Here is a 19370-nt window from a genome sequence, read left to right on the forward strand (position 1 = left end):
ATATGTTTTTAAAAATAGTCTAAATATAACATATTTCCTTTATAAAGAGATTAAAAATACATATTTTTGTTAATATCACAAGGATCAGTATAAATTTAGTAATAATTAAGGGACTAAAATTGCTATTGTCCCTTTATCTTTTCAAAGCTACCAATACCAGAGAGAGAGAGAGAGAGAGAGAGAGAGAGAGAGAGAGAGAGGCACAATAAAAATATCAGCACAAGAAAAGTAGAGTCCATGACCATGAAGAGGAATGATCATTGCGGTGAAACTTCTCAATAATATTCTTACTTTAAAAAAGTTTCTACTTTACATATGAAATTAATAATAATTAGAGACCCAACAAATAAAGATTTCAATTAAAGAGTTGTTTTTCGGTGTCATACATGCATGATACTTAAATTAACACCTGCACTTGTGTCAATTTTTAAAGCAAGCCTCTAGACTTTAGTTTAAACTCTACTTCATAAAAGGACTATTAATTTGAAGTAATTGAACGGTTTCCGCTTCAATGGACTGGTCTTTAATTTTTACCCATTATTTTTGGCCGCAAAATCGAACTTATGCTTAGCGGCGCATAAGTTCTTTTAGGGCACATGCATAATTTGTAAATATTATGATACGTAAATTATGTCTCTCTAGGCATAAGTTTGATTTTGAAGGACAAAAATTAAATTCCAACACAAAATATGGACAAAAGTGCAAATGACCCCCTTTATAACCGTTGAGCACGCTTAAATGGTGGCTATTAGTTGTATGCCACTACACCAGCTTCAGGTAACCAAATATGAATAGGTACCATGTTTTGGCGATCTATTATAAAAATGAAAATTTTCTCAAAGAAGTGGTTTGTTAAACCTTTTAAATTTTTAGTTTTTGCTTTCACCGTAAATGTGCAATCAGACAATTTATTTCTCTAGATGGTGCAATCCTTTTCAATAAAATACTTTTTTTTTTTTTAATTTGCAGCAACTTCCAGAAAATATGCCATGAAAGATTTGGGATGGGCTGAATGTAGGTAAGCAGACGATTAGTCTAAGAACTTAGGTAGAAGAACGCTACACACTGATTACTGATATATCTTACGGAGAAGTGATCAAATTCACAAAATCTGTTATATCAGAAGTTACTTTAAAGTAGAAATAAAATAGCCCGACGTTGAAAAGAACTACTTGAAAGGGATGGCTCGCCGAGCTTTCATTTTTCCTTGTGCCAACCTAGAATTATCAACACAGTAATCGCAGCAACACAATAAAAGAAGCAACAAAGAGCATACACAAAATTTGATTCTGAGCCCTCATAATATATCAAACATCCAAAGCCAATTAGCTCATTAGAACTTTTCAATAGCTACTCCATCTCTTAGAGCCTCATAAGCGTCCCTACTCCGGGATTTCTTCAACTTAGCTGTGAAATGAACCTTGGATTTTTCAGATAAGATGGCAGTAACTTACCCACACCATCACTTTTGTTATCATTCCTTCAACGTCAGATAGCTTTCCTTTTTCCAGATATCCAATACTTGTAAATGTGGTCGATGTAGACACGTAAATTTAAGTTCGTGGTGTCAAGTGCGGGACAAATGCAGTTTCATGTTGCAATGCGCTAAAAACCTAACCCTATATATATATATACTTATATATATATATATATATATATATATATATATATATATATATATATATATATATATATATATATATATATATATAAGTATATGAATACAAAATATATATAGTGTATATTAGGGGTGTATATACATATGCACCGGGTTGTTTACGTTTTTCAAATATCAAACCAAACCAAACCAAGCGTATCGGGTTTTTAAATTTATACTTATATATATATATATATATATATATATATATATATATATATATATATATATATATATATATATATATATATTATATATATATACATATATATAAGTATTGAGATATAGAATACAAAATCGTATATCCGGTATATCTATAGTGTATATTAGGGGTGTATATGGACCGGGTTGTTTCGGTTTTTCAAATATCAAAACCAAACCAAATCAATCATATTGGGTTTTTTAAATTATATATATATATATATATATATATATATATATATATATATATATATATTGAGATATATAGAATACAAAGCTATACATCCGTATATCTATAGTGTATATTAGGGGTGTATATAGACCGGGTTTTTTCTGGTTTTTCAAATATCAAACCAAACCAACAAAAGTCAAATTTTTCAACCTCGGGTTTTCTCGATTTTTTTCGGGTTGCTCGGTTTTTTCGGGTTTCTCGGATTTTTTGTGGTTCGATGTGACTCATCTTATAATAAATCTAAAAAAATCTGAGTTATACAAATTAGTTCGTTGCAATAAGGTTTTTGAGAGAATACTTCCTAAGGAAATACTATAACAGCTCTTAAAAATAGGTACTGCTAAAAGACAATCATGTATTATAGGAATTCTTCAGCAACTTTTGAATGACAACACTTTCTCAGGGATGTATTACCAACCCCTTTTGATACTTACCGATTAACACAAAATGACATTCATATCACTGGACATAAAGGAAACCATGGGATCAAGTTGGTAAGCTTCTCCATTTCAAAAAAAAAAAAAAGTTGGTATGCTACTGCTTGCCACCAATTTCACCACTTATATCCAAGGGTAATTGCTAAAAGATATGGCAAGGGTAATTTCTAAAAAATAACCTGAACAAGGAAATGATTGCCAAAGAAATTCAATATTTAAATCCAACTGCTTCCATTAGCATTAGAGACAAAACAGAATACGGCAAAACTACAAATGGAGTAATACTCTAAGATCATGTAGACTATTACTTATATGGGCTTCAAAACTTATGGACCATTTCAAAAATTAAGTCCAAACCTGAATGTAAAAATACAGAAATTATGAAAAATTTAAGAAAATATATATAAATTACATTCTAATAAATATTTTTTATGTATAAAATAATTTAAAAGTAGTATAGATATAATCGGGTCGGTTTGATTTCGGTTTGACTTATTTTAGTTAAAACCAAACCAAACCTATTATGGTCGGGGTTTTTTTTCCAATACCAAATCACTAGGTAGGTTTTTTTTTTTTCTATTTGATTCGGTTTGATGGTTTGGTGCGATTTATAGATTTACTTTGTACAACCCTAGTGTATATCTATTGTAATGCTGAGTCAGAACAAGTTAGTTTCGCTCCCATATTTCGAGTTTTGAGTTTATGCATTTCCCTCCATATCTGTTCTTCATTTCATTTGTTCATCTGTGTTTCACCATTGAGTGAACTCAGATTTTGTCATGGTATCAGAGAGAAGGTTCATTCCCTTCAATTTGATTTCGTTTGCGCAAAATCAATTTGATTCACATTTTCAAACTGAAAGTTTTTTGTACTGCACATTAAGTACGATCGATATTTAAGTTTGAAACAGTTCCAAGAAATTAGTTTAATATGGCAATTGATGATCAAGCTGCACCAATAATGAATCAAACTAGAGAAGGATTTGAAACTACAATCAATGTAAGTAGTCCTTTATACATTCATCCATTTGATAATGCTGGTGGTGTGTTAGTTCCTGTACCTTTTGATGGGATTGGATTTCGTTCATGGAAGAGAAGTGTTGTTAGATCTCTTTCTGTCAAAAGCAAGTTAGGTTTTGTTACTAAGAGTGAAAGAAGCCAAATGCAGATTCTGCAAAGCTCGGTCAATGGGAGAGGTGTGATGATTTAGTTACTGCTTGGAATTTGAACTCACGTTCAAGAGAAATTGCAGATAGTTTAGAATATGTTACTGATTCAGTAGAACTTTAGAGAGAATTGGAGGATAGATATAACCAAACTAATGGAGCCAAATTGTACTAGATTCAAAAGGAAATAAGTGACTTGAATCAAGGATCTCTAGATATTACTGGATATTACACTCGGATGAAGAAACTATTGGAAGAAATGAACAATTTATTTGCTAAACATGTGTGCAACTGTATGTCTATGTGGAGCTAAAGAACCCATATAAAGCTGAACAGGATTGAAGGCTAATTCAGTTTTTAATGGGCCTAAATGAGGTTTATACAATCATTAGGGGTAGTATACTGATGATGAATCGCTTACCTTCCATGGGACAAGCTTTTGCACTGCTTGTGCAGGAGGAGAGACAAAGGGAACTTAGACCACATAACCAACTCTTCACTGAATCCACATCACTAGTGGCAAGTATCTCAGGAAAAATGAACCTCAGGATAGATCACACAACAGGAAACTATGTTGATCCTGCATCTTTAATAGCTAGTAGTTCAGGAACAAGTAATTTCAGGACAAATTACACACCAGGAAGCTACAATAATGTGAACAACAGACCTAAGGTGATTTGTGAGCATTGTAAGAGGCCAGGACACACCAAGGACAGGTGCTACAAACTACATGGATATCCATCTCAGGACAATCAAGGTCATGCACCTCAGAACTATCCTTCTTCTAACAAGACAATAGTTACAGACCTCAAGGACACAACTCATATCAAGGTAATCCAAGAGCACCAAAATAACAGTTACAATAACAAGTTCAACAGTAAAGGAAAATGAATAGTGGCAAATGCATATGGAATGACTTCAGATGGTTTATTTGTCAATAACCACAATTATCATCCATAGTATGACAACTACACTCAAAATGCAAACCTGACTTAGGAGCAATATGATCAATTAATCAATCTACTTCAGTAGTTTAACAATGGTGGTTCAGGAGAGCAACCAGACAACCAGACTTGTGGAACTGCTAACTTTGCAGGTACTATAGCTTGTACTTCTTCTATAGACTTTGATAAACTCTCATGTGGATGTTTCAAAGATAGAGCTGACTTATGGATACTAGACTCAGAGCATCTCATCATATGACATTCAATAGAAACCAAATGATTAATATCTTAACACTACCCTATCCATTAGTAGTAAAATTGCCAAATGGTTATAAAGTGAAGGTAACTGAAGTAGGAAATGTGATACTATCACCCAAGATCATTCTGTATAAAGTCTTGTTTGTCCCTTCTTTTAAGTACAATCTAGTTTCCATTAGCTCTCTAACAATACAACTTGAGTGCATTGTCTCATTTTCTAACACTACTTGTTTACTGTAGGCCCCTTCACTAAAGAGGCCTCTGGAGATTGGTAGTGTACATGATGGACTATATCTCCTTTGTTCAGACCGTTTGAAGAAAGACACTGATGTTACAGCTTCTAAGTCTTGTGTTTTAAATTTTTTCCTAGTTTTGGTCATGTAAATAGAGTGCATTGTGACTGTCATTCCCATTCCTGTCATTCTCCAGTTTTAAATAATTCCATTTTAAATGATAATAAGAACAGTGTTTTGCTTTCTACTACTCATAATAATGCATCAGACTTGTTGTGGCACTTCAGACTTGGACATGTTCTTTTTGCTAAGATCAAAGGAATTCCTTTGCAACTAAAATTCTCTCACAAACAACCCTTTATCTGCGCCATATGTCTCATGGCTAGACAAACTTGGTTGTCTTTTCCTGATAAAACAACCAAGTCCTCAGCCATTTTTGAACTTTTACATGTTGATCGGTGGGGTCCATACCATGTGACAACATATGATAGTTATAAATACTTCATTACTCTAGTGAATGACTTTGGCAGATCAACTTGGACATACTTGCTTAGTTATAAGAGCAATGCACTGCACATATTGAAAGCATTTGTCCTCATGGTCCAAAACCAATTCAAAACTTCTGTAAAGTTGATTAGAGCAGACAATTGGCTAGAATTTACAAACCAAGAAGCAACTTCTTTCTTTTAATCCAAAGGTATTACACACCAGAAAATTTGTCCATACACACCACATTAAAATGGTGTGGTGGAAAGAAAACACAAATATCTTCTTGAAACAGCAAGAGCATTACTCTACCAATCTAAACTGCCATTAAAGTACTGGGGAGTATGTGTCCTTACAACAACCTACATAATCAACAGATTACCATTAACCTACTTCAAAATAAATGTCCCTTTGAACTACTTTATAATCAAAAGCCTAAGTATTCCCATATGAAAATCTTTGGTTGTTTGTGCTTTCCCACCACACCCAAATCACACAGAACTAAGTTTGACCTAGAACCAAACCTCATGTGTTTATTGGATATCCTTTTGGAATAAAGTGATACAAAGTTCTAAGTCTGACCACAAGGAAAGTGCATATCTCTAGGGATGTAGTTTTTCATGAAAATGTGTTTCCTTTCTCCATTTCTACAGCACACTCTCTATTTCCTGTGACTCATGATGTTTTACCATTTGTTGAAGATTTTGATTCTCCTGCTATACCTCTAACAAATCCTAAACCAAATGATTACATAAGTAATAATGTCATGGATCCTCCTTCATCACCTCACGTTATAGACCCACACCAACAGTATCCTCAGCCTGACACATTACTATTAGGATCACCAATAGACATGACACCACCATCAGGATCACCACGTATCCAAGAACAACCTTCTAATCAACCACACATAGAAACCAGGAAATCTTTTAGACCATCCAAGACACCATCTTATCTGCATGACTACATACACAACATACCTCAGTTAAAACCAGTTAATTCACCTTCTCTATTATCCTTGTATGCTTCCTTTTTTTACATAATCACAAAGCCTCCCATGCACTAGTTTCTGATAGTCAGCATCTTGTGAGAAATATTTGTCACGATTGTGAACCATCTTCTTATGAAGAAGCATCTATGAATCCTACTTGGCAGGCTGCTATGACACAAGAATTTGAAGCTCTTCATGCCAATAACACTTGGGACTTGGTCCCCTTACTAGTAGAAAAGAAACCAATTAGTTGTAAATGGATATGTAAGATCAAACACAAGGCAGATGGCTCTATAAAGAGATTCAAAGCTAGGTTGGTAGTCAAAGGATATACTCAATACCTTGGCATTGACTACACTGAAACTTTCTCACCTGTTGTCAAGATGAAAACTGTTAGAACACTCATTGCAACAGCAGTCAAGAAAAAATGGGACATTTTCCAGCTAGAAGTGAGTAATGCATTTCTGCATGGTGATTTGCATGAAGAGGTGTATATGGAAGTTCCTCAAGTCCTAGACACTAGTGCACAAGGTCTTGTGTGCAAATTGAACAAGTCCCTCTATGGCTTGAGCAAGCTAGCAGACAATGGTATGAGAAACTTACTGAGGTACTCAGTTCAAGAGGTTATACACAGTCAATGTATGACTATTCCCTTTTCTACAAAAAGGATAGTGATTCATCAGTATTTGTAGCCATTTATGTAGATGATGTTCTACTCACTAGTACTGACAGAAATGGGATCACTCACCTCAAACATTTCCTTCATGAAACATTCAAGATCAAAGACTTGGGAAAATTGCACTACTTCCTAGGATTAGAAGTACTCTACAAAGATGATGGTGTGGTTATATTTGAGAGAAAATTTCTACTTGACTTACTCAAAGAGATTGTGTAAATTTAAAAGCCAAGGAGGGTGAGGTCCTATTTGATCATACTCAATACAGAAAATTGGTTGGCAAACTTAACTTTCTTACCAATACAAGGCTTGACATTGCTTTCGGAGTACAAAGATGTTAGTCAATTCATGTAGGAACCCAGAAAACCTCATTTTTAAGCTGCCATACACATGCCCAGATACTTGAAGAAAGATCCTACTCTAGGAATCTTCTTCTCCAACAGTCTTTCTCACTCCATCAAGGCATATTGTGGCTCAGATTGGGCAGCTTGCCCTGACACAAGAAAATCTATTATAGGATACATTGTGCTGCTTGGTAATAGTCTTGTCAGTTGGAAATCTAAGAAGCAAGAGACTATATCTCTCTCCTCAGCTAAAGCAAAGTATAGGGTTCTCAAAAAGGTGGTAAGGGAACTTGTTTGGTTAAGCAGACTGTTCAGTGAATTTGATATTGCATTCCCTTGCCCCATTCCTTTTATTGTGACAGTCAGTCTGCTTTGCACATTGCTAGAAATCCTGTTTTTCATGAAAGAACCAAGCACATAGAGGTGGATTGCCAATTTTTTAGGAGCAAACTGCAGGATGGATTGATCTCTCTTTATCACATTGGGACAGGTCAAAAACTTGCTGATATTCTCACCAAAGCTCTAACTGGGATCAACGTTCTCGTTGCCATGTAAGTTTGGTTGTGCTTCCTTCACCTACCAAGTGGGGGGGTATTGAGATATAGAATACAAAACTGTATATCCAGTATATCTATTGTAATGCTGAGTCAACACAAGGTAGTTAGGATGTTAGAGTCGGTTAGTTAGAGTTAGTGGAGTCATTAGCTTAGTTGATTAACTGTTGCTAGCTATCATTAGTTAGAGAATGATTAGATTAGATTTCCTCACTTGTATATATATACTTGATCACTCATTGAATGGAAGCAGTTTTTCACTCCCATATTTCGAGTTTTGAGTTTATGCATTTGCCTTCATATCTGTTCTTCATTTCATTTTGTTAATTGTGTTTCACCATTGATATGAACTTAGATTTGGCAATATGGGTTCATAGCATTATAATTTTAGAGATTTTTACACATAAATGTGTGTTTTGCATCAAAAGTATCGGCTTCAGATGAATCAGATACCTCAAAGCTCCATTGGCGGCCATAGCTATCAATTTTAAATTATAAATCTATCTTTAATGGCCTTCCTTGAATATAAAATTACTATCCATCACAAAATATGAGTGCACAACTATTTGAACATAAAAATGAAAAATTAATGGAGAAACTACAGTTAATACTTAGTACCTCAATTGGAGAGCAAAGACAAGGATGGAGTAAGGCAAAAACGAATGGTAACTTCGTGTTTTTTTTTTTCGGGGGGGGGAGATAAAAGGGTTTAAAGACTATTTCTTTTCTCTTTCTTTACCACAACAAATTGACTAAATGAACTAATAAGGAGAAGTAAAAAAAAAAAAAAAAAAAAAAAAAAAAAGGAGAAGTCAAACAAACTAAAAGGACAAGTCAACAAAGAAAATATATAATACTATAAAACAAGAAAGAGTGTTTTGGAGAAAAGGAAGAAAATCATTTTTAAAGGGTTTTATCTGGAATCGAACCCTTGTACTACCGCTAAATGCCACTCTTCGCACTGGGGTCCAGATGAACACACTCACGAGTTACTTTTGATAGTGGGTGCTGCTAATCTATTTTGACTACTTTTAAAGAATTTCTATAAAAATATACATAGCTTGCATCAGGTTCAATGGGTACTCGAGCCCCCGACATGATACACATGGGTCTGCCCCTGGCCGTGGAGAAGCGTAATACAGATGAATCTTTGTAACCAACTTCACATAGAGAGGGTACATAAATAGTGATTTTTGGAGCACATTTTATTATTAGAATATTCATCTCCATATTTATTAGTAGCCATAAAAGCTAGAAAATGGTCATAACTCCACTCTCCTACTACTCCATGATTAGAATGTGGCTATTACTCCTATTAACCGCTATTTCATCATTTACCTCACATAATTACTAACTACTCTCTAATTTACTCACTAGATGAATTCTAGGAGTTTCTTCCATAAGTTGATGAATAAAAAAGAAGTGTTATATTGTGTATGAGAAGTGTGGGAAAAGATTATAGTGTGTGGTGAGGATGGAGTACTGAAAGAGAGAGTCGAGAGCAACAAAATATTTTAATTTTCCAACTTAGTCACTACAAAAGAGAGTATTTTTTATGTTGAAGGAAGGTGCTCTTATAGTAGATCTTTGGACTCTTCAACTAGTCCGGATTTGGTTGAGTCGCACGATGTTGACGGGTCAGTATCTGGAGGATAAGTGAGTTGTATCCGCCGACCGTGAAGATTATACCGCATTGGACTTGAATTTCCTGAAGAGAGCGAGATATTCACTCCTCAGCCTGAAAAATATTATTTATTTTTTCTTCATTTTGTTCATTTTATTTTTCAACTGTAATTTGTGGTATATTCACCGACAATTTTAAGGAGATTCAACTTTGTTACAGTTTGAAAAATTGCGGATATCGAGATAGGAGATGTCAACATCATTCTGCTTTCAATAACGTGAATCTCTTTAAGACATAGAAGGGTAAAGTATTTTCTACTTTCTCAACTCAAGTGGAGGAAAGGTAAAAAAAACTTTTTACCTTATATTTTTATGAATAAAGTGATACTACTTTTCAATAGTATAAATTGTTATTTAAATTCTCGAAATAGTGGGGGCTAAAGAAATGAGAAAATATTTATCATAAGTGATTTCTGCATCTTTAAGAACGGTTTAAAAGTGTGATAAGTGCATCTGTCACAAGTCTTGGAATAATTCACAATTAATATATATGACTTAAAAATGGTCTGCGAAAAACAAGTGAGATTCTAAGTAAGGGTTCAAATTATTCCAAAGGGAAGGTATTAAGCATCCTTCAGAATCCACAAAATGTGGTTCCCGGCTGGACCAATTTTAACTATATGAGGGATGTGTCAAAAAGGCTTGATTATTAATTACAAAAATACTAATACAATTAGACTAAAAGAATAACTACCATGATTGTTTATGTAGTAAAAGGTATAAGGTAGGGATCTAGTAGCTCAGTTGGTTGGCTACCTAAACTCTTTCACTTTGTTGGCGAGGGTTTAAATCCCCACATTGTAATCCCCTTGTCCCATTTTCTCTTCCCCTACCCCTTATGTAATAAAAACAATTTTAAAAAAAAAAATTTCTTTAAAAAAAAGGTAGTAAAAGGTATAAGTATTTGCTTATATATAAAATTATATATTATAAGATCAACAAATAAAATATGTAAAAAGATTTTGGATGAACAAATGTTTAATGAATGTACATTGAAAATTAAAGTTTAAAGAATAAAAAATAATGAATTTATTATTTAAATATAATATACAAAGAAGCTTCAGAGGATGGAACAAGATTTTTAATGAATAAAAAGCTAACAAATTTTGACTAAAGATTAAATGTAGTATGAAAAGAATTATTTACAAGTAAATGTAATATATGCTAGAGGGTTTGGGGTCGAATTCCACAGGGATTACGGCGAGAAAGATACTAATTAATGTGTAAGTCTCAACGTTTAGTCTTGATTTCCAAAAAAGAGAGAATAATATTGATTGATTTTAAACTATTGTACTACTTAATTAACAAACAAATGATTAGTTTGTTTAACAATTAAAGAGAAGACTAGGGTTGTGGCACCTTAGGGGAGGTATGTGAATAGGGCTCTTCATTAGTTTAATTAGGCAACTATCATGCTTTAATCAATGAGTTAAGAGTTTATCACTGTTTTCCAGTCTAGTAATAAATTTCATCACAAGCTCTTTCAAGCATTATGATGTGAGATACAAAATACTTATTTTTTTATTCAAGTTAGTTTTTCTATTCCTAGCTCTAGCCATTAGATGGGTTTTAAAACCCCAAATCCTTGCTAATAGATATTTTCCTATTCCTTGTCTCCTTTTCCAAGCAAGACAAGGATTTTAGGACCTATTAACGTTGGCCACCATTAATTAACTCTACAATACAAAAAGCTATTAGAAAGCAATCATGGTTACCCATTAAACTAACATTATCATACCCAAACACATAACACACCTATTGGACCCACAACCCTAGCTAAAGGTTTAGCCACTCATATTAAAAGAAATAAAAACATCAATAAATAAAGCATTCATGTCTTACTGGCACTAACATATGTCACTAAGTTTAAAAAAAAAAAAAAAAAAAAAAAAAAAAGGATCTCTAAGCATGCAGGGCGGTACCTAAAGAAAAGAGTTTTGAACGTTCGGGGGGAGAAATATAAAGCAAATATCTAAAATAAAGTGATCATCTTTTGTTGAGATAAATATTCTTTTTATCCCTTTTGACAATATTATTTCCTATGTATTCATGAAATATTGTGCTTTTGCCACTTTTGCGTGCACTAATCACGATTGACGAATAATTGTCTTATAATACTATATGTGGTCCTAAATTAGAACTAGATGAATGACGAGCAATGAAGGGATAATAAAAGAATATTCCTTTACAAAGAAGAGGTTAACAATTAAACAAGGCTTAATGTATATGCGGTTCCCTAAATTTGCCCTTTTTTTTTTTCTTCATTTTTTGCATCTTAACTAAGTGTTGTTCCTATTGAACCCCTGAACTTGACCTCAAGTATGTCTATCAAACACAATCCGACTTACATACATATATGGTGAGTTTTATCTTCTTCTTTTTTTAGCTTTGCGCGTAAATGTCAATCACATCCTACGTGGAATGCATTTAATGTAAACTTTAATGACGCAGTTTTCGATGATACTATGTCAGTATATTTATATAGCATGTTGGTATCATAATTTGAGGGCATCTCGAGTAAATAGTTTTAATTTTTTTTGGGGGTACGAAAATAATAGGGATATGGGTGGGTAATTATTTTTGTTTGAGGGGGCACAAACGTTCTTTCCCCTAAAAATTTCGACCTTTATAAGCCTTGCACGTTATCTGAGCATTATTACTGCTAGTGAGATATATATCTAGATCTCGCCTAGATTTTCTTAATGCTTAATTATGATTATGGAACTAAGACCTAGGTCAGTGGTCTTTCTAATTTTCTAAGAGGACTTGTACCAAGTTAACTTTTGTCAAATTTGAGGTCAAATCTCAATCGTCCAAAAATTATATTAGGTAGATATAATTATTGCACAAAACTCCGATAGATAATAAAAGAAATGACATCATCGCCTGAAGGTTTTTCGGTTCATTGGCTAAGCAACTCATTTATTAGCTTATGGAGATTGGAGATTCGAATTTTTGTTTTGCAAAGTTTTGAGCCGATTCTTTTGGTTAAAAAAAGAAGTTGAATAGAGTTGAACTCTTAACCTCTTCCAGTATAAAATAATTAAGACAGTAGTCATATGCACTAGCTAAGTTGAGATAAGATTGTATATTGTGCGTGAAGATGGTTTGTTTATTTTTCTATTTCTACAAATACCTGACACCACTTGTAAAAAGTTCTGCATAGGCCTCGATACTACAATTCTTTATGTTGAAGGAAGGTGGATTATAACTGAGAACAAGTATGGTATGATGTCAATTGTAAAAGCTCATTTACATGAGTAATACTCCCAGCTCCACAAGACCCGCAGCGTACTCTTGTCCCTGCCTTAGCTAAAATTGCCTCTACAAGCGTCAACCTTGATTTAATAATATATTACTAGTACTTTTATTATCTCCAAATCAGCTTTTTTTGAAGAGAATATACACGTGGTGGATGAGAACCTGGATCTCCTTATAAGGCCTTGAATCACTCCTTTTCGAAAACTTTTGGGGTGTCAGTTGGGTCCAATGTCTAATTTGACAATTCTTCCAACTGTTAACACATTGATTCGAAGGAAATTGAGGTTATAGATCTGCAGTAACCGAACAGGGCCCGAGTCCCCAAATGAGAATTTGGCCCAATTAACAAGTGGCCCAAGTGCATGCTGAAGATATATTCTTCTTGGATTTGGCCCGAACTTACGCACTATCACAAACAGGACAGAGAGTATGAAGGAAAATTTAGAGAGTAAATAACTTTTAAGTCCTTTCCAATTTAACATACAAATAGATGTAAATAATCCATACTTTAATTAATTAACAATATATATATATATATATATATATATATATATATATATATATATATATATATATATATATATATATATATATATATATATATATATATATATATGTCTTAGTTGTATATAATATTTACTTTCTATAATAAATAAATAAAAAGTGAGATCCTCATTTGAAGATTTGTACATCCATAAATAATGTATAAATCAAGCCATATATGTCCAGCTATAAAAAAATAAATGACATATCTAACACGATTTTAAATTTAAACTATATATAAGTATATAAATTGTTTTAACTTTTGCTTTTCTATCTATATAGAATCCCATGGTAGGATGACATGTCATCCACCTTTAAAAATACAAAATACAAAAAACTACAACAGGTGTTGTTGTTTTTCAAAGTATGTGTACAAGACTTGAAAATTGATCAAACGTTTAAGCATACCTGGGGTTGTCCACACTATGTCTTAGTTTATATAATATTTACTTTTTATAATAAATAAATAAAAAGCGAGATCCTCATTTGAAGATTTTTACATCCATAAATAATGTATAAATTAAATAAGCTAAGGGGGTCGTCCATATATGTCATACGAGTACTTCGTATCTTAGATGGTCTAATATTGACAGTGAATATACGACATATCTACTACTACCTTATTTTAAATTTATTATCTTTTTCATATAATATCTATCTATATAGAATAGGAGAGGCAAAACCATGGTAGGATGACATGTGTCATCAATACAAAAATCACAATTTAAAAACACAAAATACAAAAAACTTCAACAGAAGAAAATGCAAAGGAACAAATTAAAAGAAACTGCCAATTCAGTTTTTTTATATATGTATGTATAATATATATGGGTTGACAAAAGGGGAAACGCATGACATGAAAATGCATATAGTATCATAACGTTATATATATATATAGAGAGAGGCACTTCATATATATATATATATATATATATATATATATATATATATATATATATGAATCAATGTTTCACTTTTTGTTAGAATTTAATGTCCTCACAATTTTGGCAACATACTGAAGTTATTTTTGGTGCGTGAACTAATTCCCAATTTCTTTTGCTCTGTTTGTGTTCTTTTGAATATTCTCTTACAAATTGTTTTCCTTATTGTTTGACATAAACTGCACAAGTTTAGCCCTCATATAATACTTTAGTTCAACAAAAAGGAAAAGAGATTCATCCATTGACGTAGATCATTTGAATTGCAGTATAATATTTTGGTATCAGTGGAGTAATCTTTTGGGTTTTTTTTTTTTTTTTTTTTGGAAAAGGATATTAATAGTGTTAAGAAATAAAACTTTTGAATATATCAATAATTTTTTTTAAAAAATTTGAATTTGAAAAAAAATGGTGAAAGATAAATTTGTTCAATCAAATTTGTGAGGATATTGATACACTGAATCTGATCTTCCTCTGTATAAAGAATTTAATTTAGTACTCTTCCTTTTTTGAATGCCACTCTCATAAGTGCCTTATGTTTAATGATACAAAATCATTCATTTTTTTTATTTATTGTGCTATCAATTTTCTTTTACTTATAATATGTATTGTAATTGTATGCAAAAGGAGATATATGTTTATTTAGCAACAATTTTTAAAACCTAAAGCAAATTTCAGCTGAAAAAAAATTCAGTTATCCTAATCAAGAGCATATATCCTCTTCATTTATTATTTCTCCTCTTGAAAAATACAAAAAAAATATGTGATAAATTTTTTTCTTAACCAATCACATTATGTTGAGAAAATTATGAAGTACAATTTTGTGGATTGAACTTGTGTTGCAATTCCTTTTGATTAAGTGTTTATATAATTCTGATTCAACGTACTTAGCAGGTACAAGCAAATTAGGTATATTTACTTGGTAAGAAAATTTGTGGCTTGTTTTATTTAAAAATAAAATAAAAAATCATGTTGTACTCAAAGATTTTATTGATGCAAATACATACACTTGGTGCTATGTTAGAAATATATTGCTAACTCTACCATGAAGGCTGAGTTTATTGTGTCAACTTCAGCTAGTGAAGAAGCGAACTGATTGACAAATCTATTATTTCAAATTTCTTATATTTAAAACTGATTCCTTCTATTTTATCATTGTGATAGCACCAATATTATTGGTAGAGTACAAAATCGTTATTGTGATAGTAGATCCAAGCCCAAGAGTAGAAATACTATATTGTGAGATCATTTGTGAAAAATGGTATGCCATAAATATTGATTGTATTAAATTTGTGATAATCTAATAGACTTATAAACAAAGACCTTCCCAAGAAAAACAGTCTGGAGCACATCGGGGGAGATGGAATTGAAGCCCGAAAATTTCTGAGTCATATTTGAGGAAACCCAACCTGGGGACTAGAGATCCTATAACCAGGTTCAAGGGAAAAACGAATAAATCATATGATGACTTGTTGTGACATACACTATTATTTTCTTTACTAGTTAATTTGTCCATGCTTCAATAACATCAATAGTTTAGAAATAATGTTTCTGCATTTTCAATCGCAATGAAAAATTAATAGTTATCATGTCTGAGTATATAAAAGTGATTTATATACAGTTGAAATCACAAACACCATTTTTCTCTTAGAATAAGAGCTTAGATGAAACCTCATTTTATCAAATTTCTTTAAATAAAGGAAAAGGGAAAAAGTTCGTGAGGGAACCTTTCACACACATATATTACCTGTGCTGTGTGAACGCATGATTCTATTAGTCAAATTATATACATTAGATATATGTTTACATGTAATTGAACTTTTGTTTATTAGATAGTACTCCCTCCGGTTCAAAATAAGTGTCCACTTGATCTTTTTATTTTGGTTCAAAATAAACATACAAAATCAAGAAAGAAATAATTTCATTTTTACAGATCTGCCCCTACTTACTCAAGGAAATAAATAAGCAAGAATCTTATTAATTGAGGGTAGTTTAGTCAAAATACTTGTATTTTTTTTTTCTAAGACTTAGTATTTTTTTAAGGGTGTGAAAAATATTAAGTAGACACTTATTTTTAACCTGAGAGAGTAAAGCTTTTTAAATTATAGAATTATCTTCGAGTCATGTAAATGAAACATGAAATGCACAGGAAAGATCAGAAAAAATTAAAAAGTGAAGATTCTATAAACAGGAAGAGAAAAAAAGATAAATAAATGGCAACTCAAGTTGCTCTCTCTGTCCGTTACCGTTTCTTATTTCTTCTCTACTACCAAGTAGTACAACTTTTCCTTTTATAATCTTTTTCATTTTTCTCCTGTACTTCTTCCTCTCAATTCTTGGTGGCTTAAAATAGCTCAAATTCCAAATAACATTTATTACTCTCCCTCTCCATAAATTGTTGTTGGAATATTAATCTGTTTTTCTTATGCTATTTGACTTAGGCTTTAGGAGTTATGATTTTTCAATTTGAGTCAGTCCAAGTTTGTTTTGATTTTTAGGGATTAGTGGAATAACGTGTTTTGTTTATGTTAGGAGTCATGTTCTGTTTTTAGGAGTTTATTTGCTTTATGCATATCATGGACTGATATGGGTCCTATATTTTTGGTATGTTCTGTTATGTATTTGCCTATATATTAGGCTTGAAACTCTGAATGAAAGTATCAGTTTTTTAGCCATTGTTTTCTTCACTCTTTACGTCTATCTCTTATGTTTCTTCTCCTTTAGCTTGTAACAGTGGTATCAGGAGCTAGGTTATTATTAAGAGATAGGATATTTTTACGTACAAATAACGTGGCATTTTTTGTAATTGTGCGATTAAAAATTAGTCGGTTCAAGTCTTGTTTTAGTTATTATTTAACCAATGGCTTTTATATAAGAAATAATTTTTCAATAATACACATAGAAATTTTTGCTCTCACGCTTTCTCGAGGTCACTATATTAGTTTAATCTCCATTATCATTGATTAGCTATAGGAATTTTATCATGGAGAATAGAGTGGAATCGAGTTGTTACGGTCATCAATTTTTGATTTACGAGTATTCTAGCACAATTTTCGATTTCTCTTAATTCATTTTCGATCATTGAAAATGGCATCATCAATGGCGATTGGAGATGAGAGCAATGCGATGGGAAACACAAGTACGAACACAACAATCGATCTTCATCATCCAATACCTTGAAGATGAACTTCCCGTAGCTAGAAAGGAACCAAAATTATGCATTGTGAGTAGATGGATGAAAGCAAGAAAGAGCAAGTTAGGTTTTGTTGATGGTAAACACCATTTGATCCTCGTTACCATCTTCAAAACCATTGTTCTTTCATGGAAAGAAACTTTCAAAAGAATTAATTAGTTGTGTTGCCTATGCCACGGATGCGAGCAAGGTTTGGGCGAATTGAAAGAACGATTCGATAAGGAGAATGGATCTAGATTTCGCGTAGGGAAATAGCAACATTAACAAGCTAGTTCGGTTGCTAGTTATTTCACTAAGTTGAAGGATTTTAGAAACACTTATGAGAGTTGATGTCCCGAGAAAAGTTATGCGTTTTGAGACCCAAAGGCTTTTCAATTTCGTGCTAGAACAATGGAAATCACCCTAACATAAACAAAGCATATGCTATGATAGTCTCGTGAGAAGATAGAGATGTTGCCTTATTTAGCAGATAATATCAAGGTCAAAATGTGGAACAACTACAAAGGCAAAACCGAGTCGCTTACACCAAAATATAATTATGTGGTTTGCTATATATCGAAACAAGAACAAAAGAAGATACGTTTTAACAACTATCTCTGGCATCACAAGATGAATTGCAAAGTTTGGCAAATAATGCTACTCGACGATTCATAAACAAAAGATGACCATTGCAAAGGAAAATGTTCCACCGGTACAGATGATCGGATACAAATGATCCCAAGGCCTCCCAGGTGGAACATAATACTCATTCCAATTACCATAAAAGTGAAGCATTTAAGAAGGGTAATTGACTAGACAAACCATATGGTATGAGTAAGAACCTAAGGCAAATTACAAGACAGATAAGGAGAGTTTATTTGGATGGACATGCATTAGATATTGCTTGTGTTGGAAGTTGCAAGGTGAACAATGATGAATATAATGAAGGCAAATGCATAATCGCTATCACGTGGTCGCTAACCGAGAGATTTGAAATGTCTTTGTCACATTCTTTCATGACAAATCCAACAATGGAATGGTGAAGGGGATTGCTAATGATGGTCATACAACATTTGGTCATTAATGCATAATACATCATATAAAACTATTATTCTTGCTTCAATGATAAAATTTCACCAAGGATATAGAAGTTTGGCATAGGAGAATGGGACATGCTTCCGATTACTAAAGATATTCCAGGAAATAGAAACCAACATAAAGGCTTTGTTAATGGCTAGGCAAACAAGGAGTAAAAATAAGCCTTTTGAGATATTTGTTTGGGGACCATAGAATATCAAGTCATGATGGATGTAGAGTTTTTCTCACTTTGGTAGATGACTATAGTAAATGACTTGGGTCTACTTAGATTGAAAAGTGATGTAATAGTTGTATTGAGACATCTTGACATTAATAAAAAATTTCCATTCCAAAATTTTCGTGACAATGGTTGGTGATTGTTCTTACACCAAAGCTCATGTGTCCACACACCCCAATGTGAATTGGAAAGAAAACACGTCTTGGAGGATTTCATGATTAAAATCAAGAATGGTTTTCTTGAACAATCTCAATGTGTTTAGTATGTTACAGACTTGAAA

The 19370-nt window shown here is 32.6% G+C and overlaps 1 protein-coding gene across 1 annotated transcript in view; it reads right to left on the reverse strand.

The window, feature by feature from the left end:
* Window positions 1-19370, reverse strand: part of LOC132049777 (probable disease resistance protein At4g27220) — a 71634-nt gene that overhangs the window by 11207 nt on the left and 41057 nt on the right. The window lies entirely within an intron of this gene.

This window comes from Lycium ferocissimum, chromosome 3, assembly GCF_029784015.1.
Source record: "Lycium ferocissimum isolate CSIRO_LF1 chromosome 3, AGI_CSIRO_Lferr_CH_V1, whole genome shotgun sequence".
In the NCBI taxonomy this organism is placed as follows: domain Eukaryota; kingdom Viridiplantae; phylum Streptophyta; class Magnoliopsida; order Solanales; family Solanaceae; genus Lycium; species Lycium ferocissimum.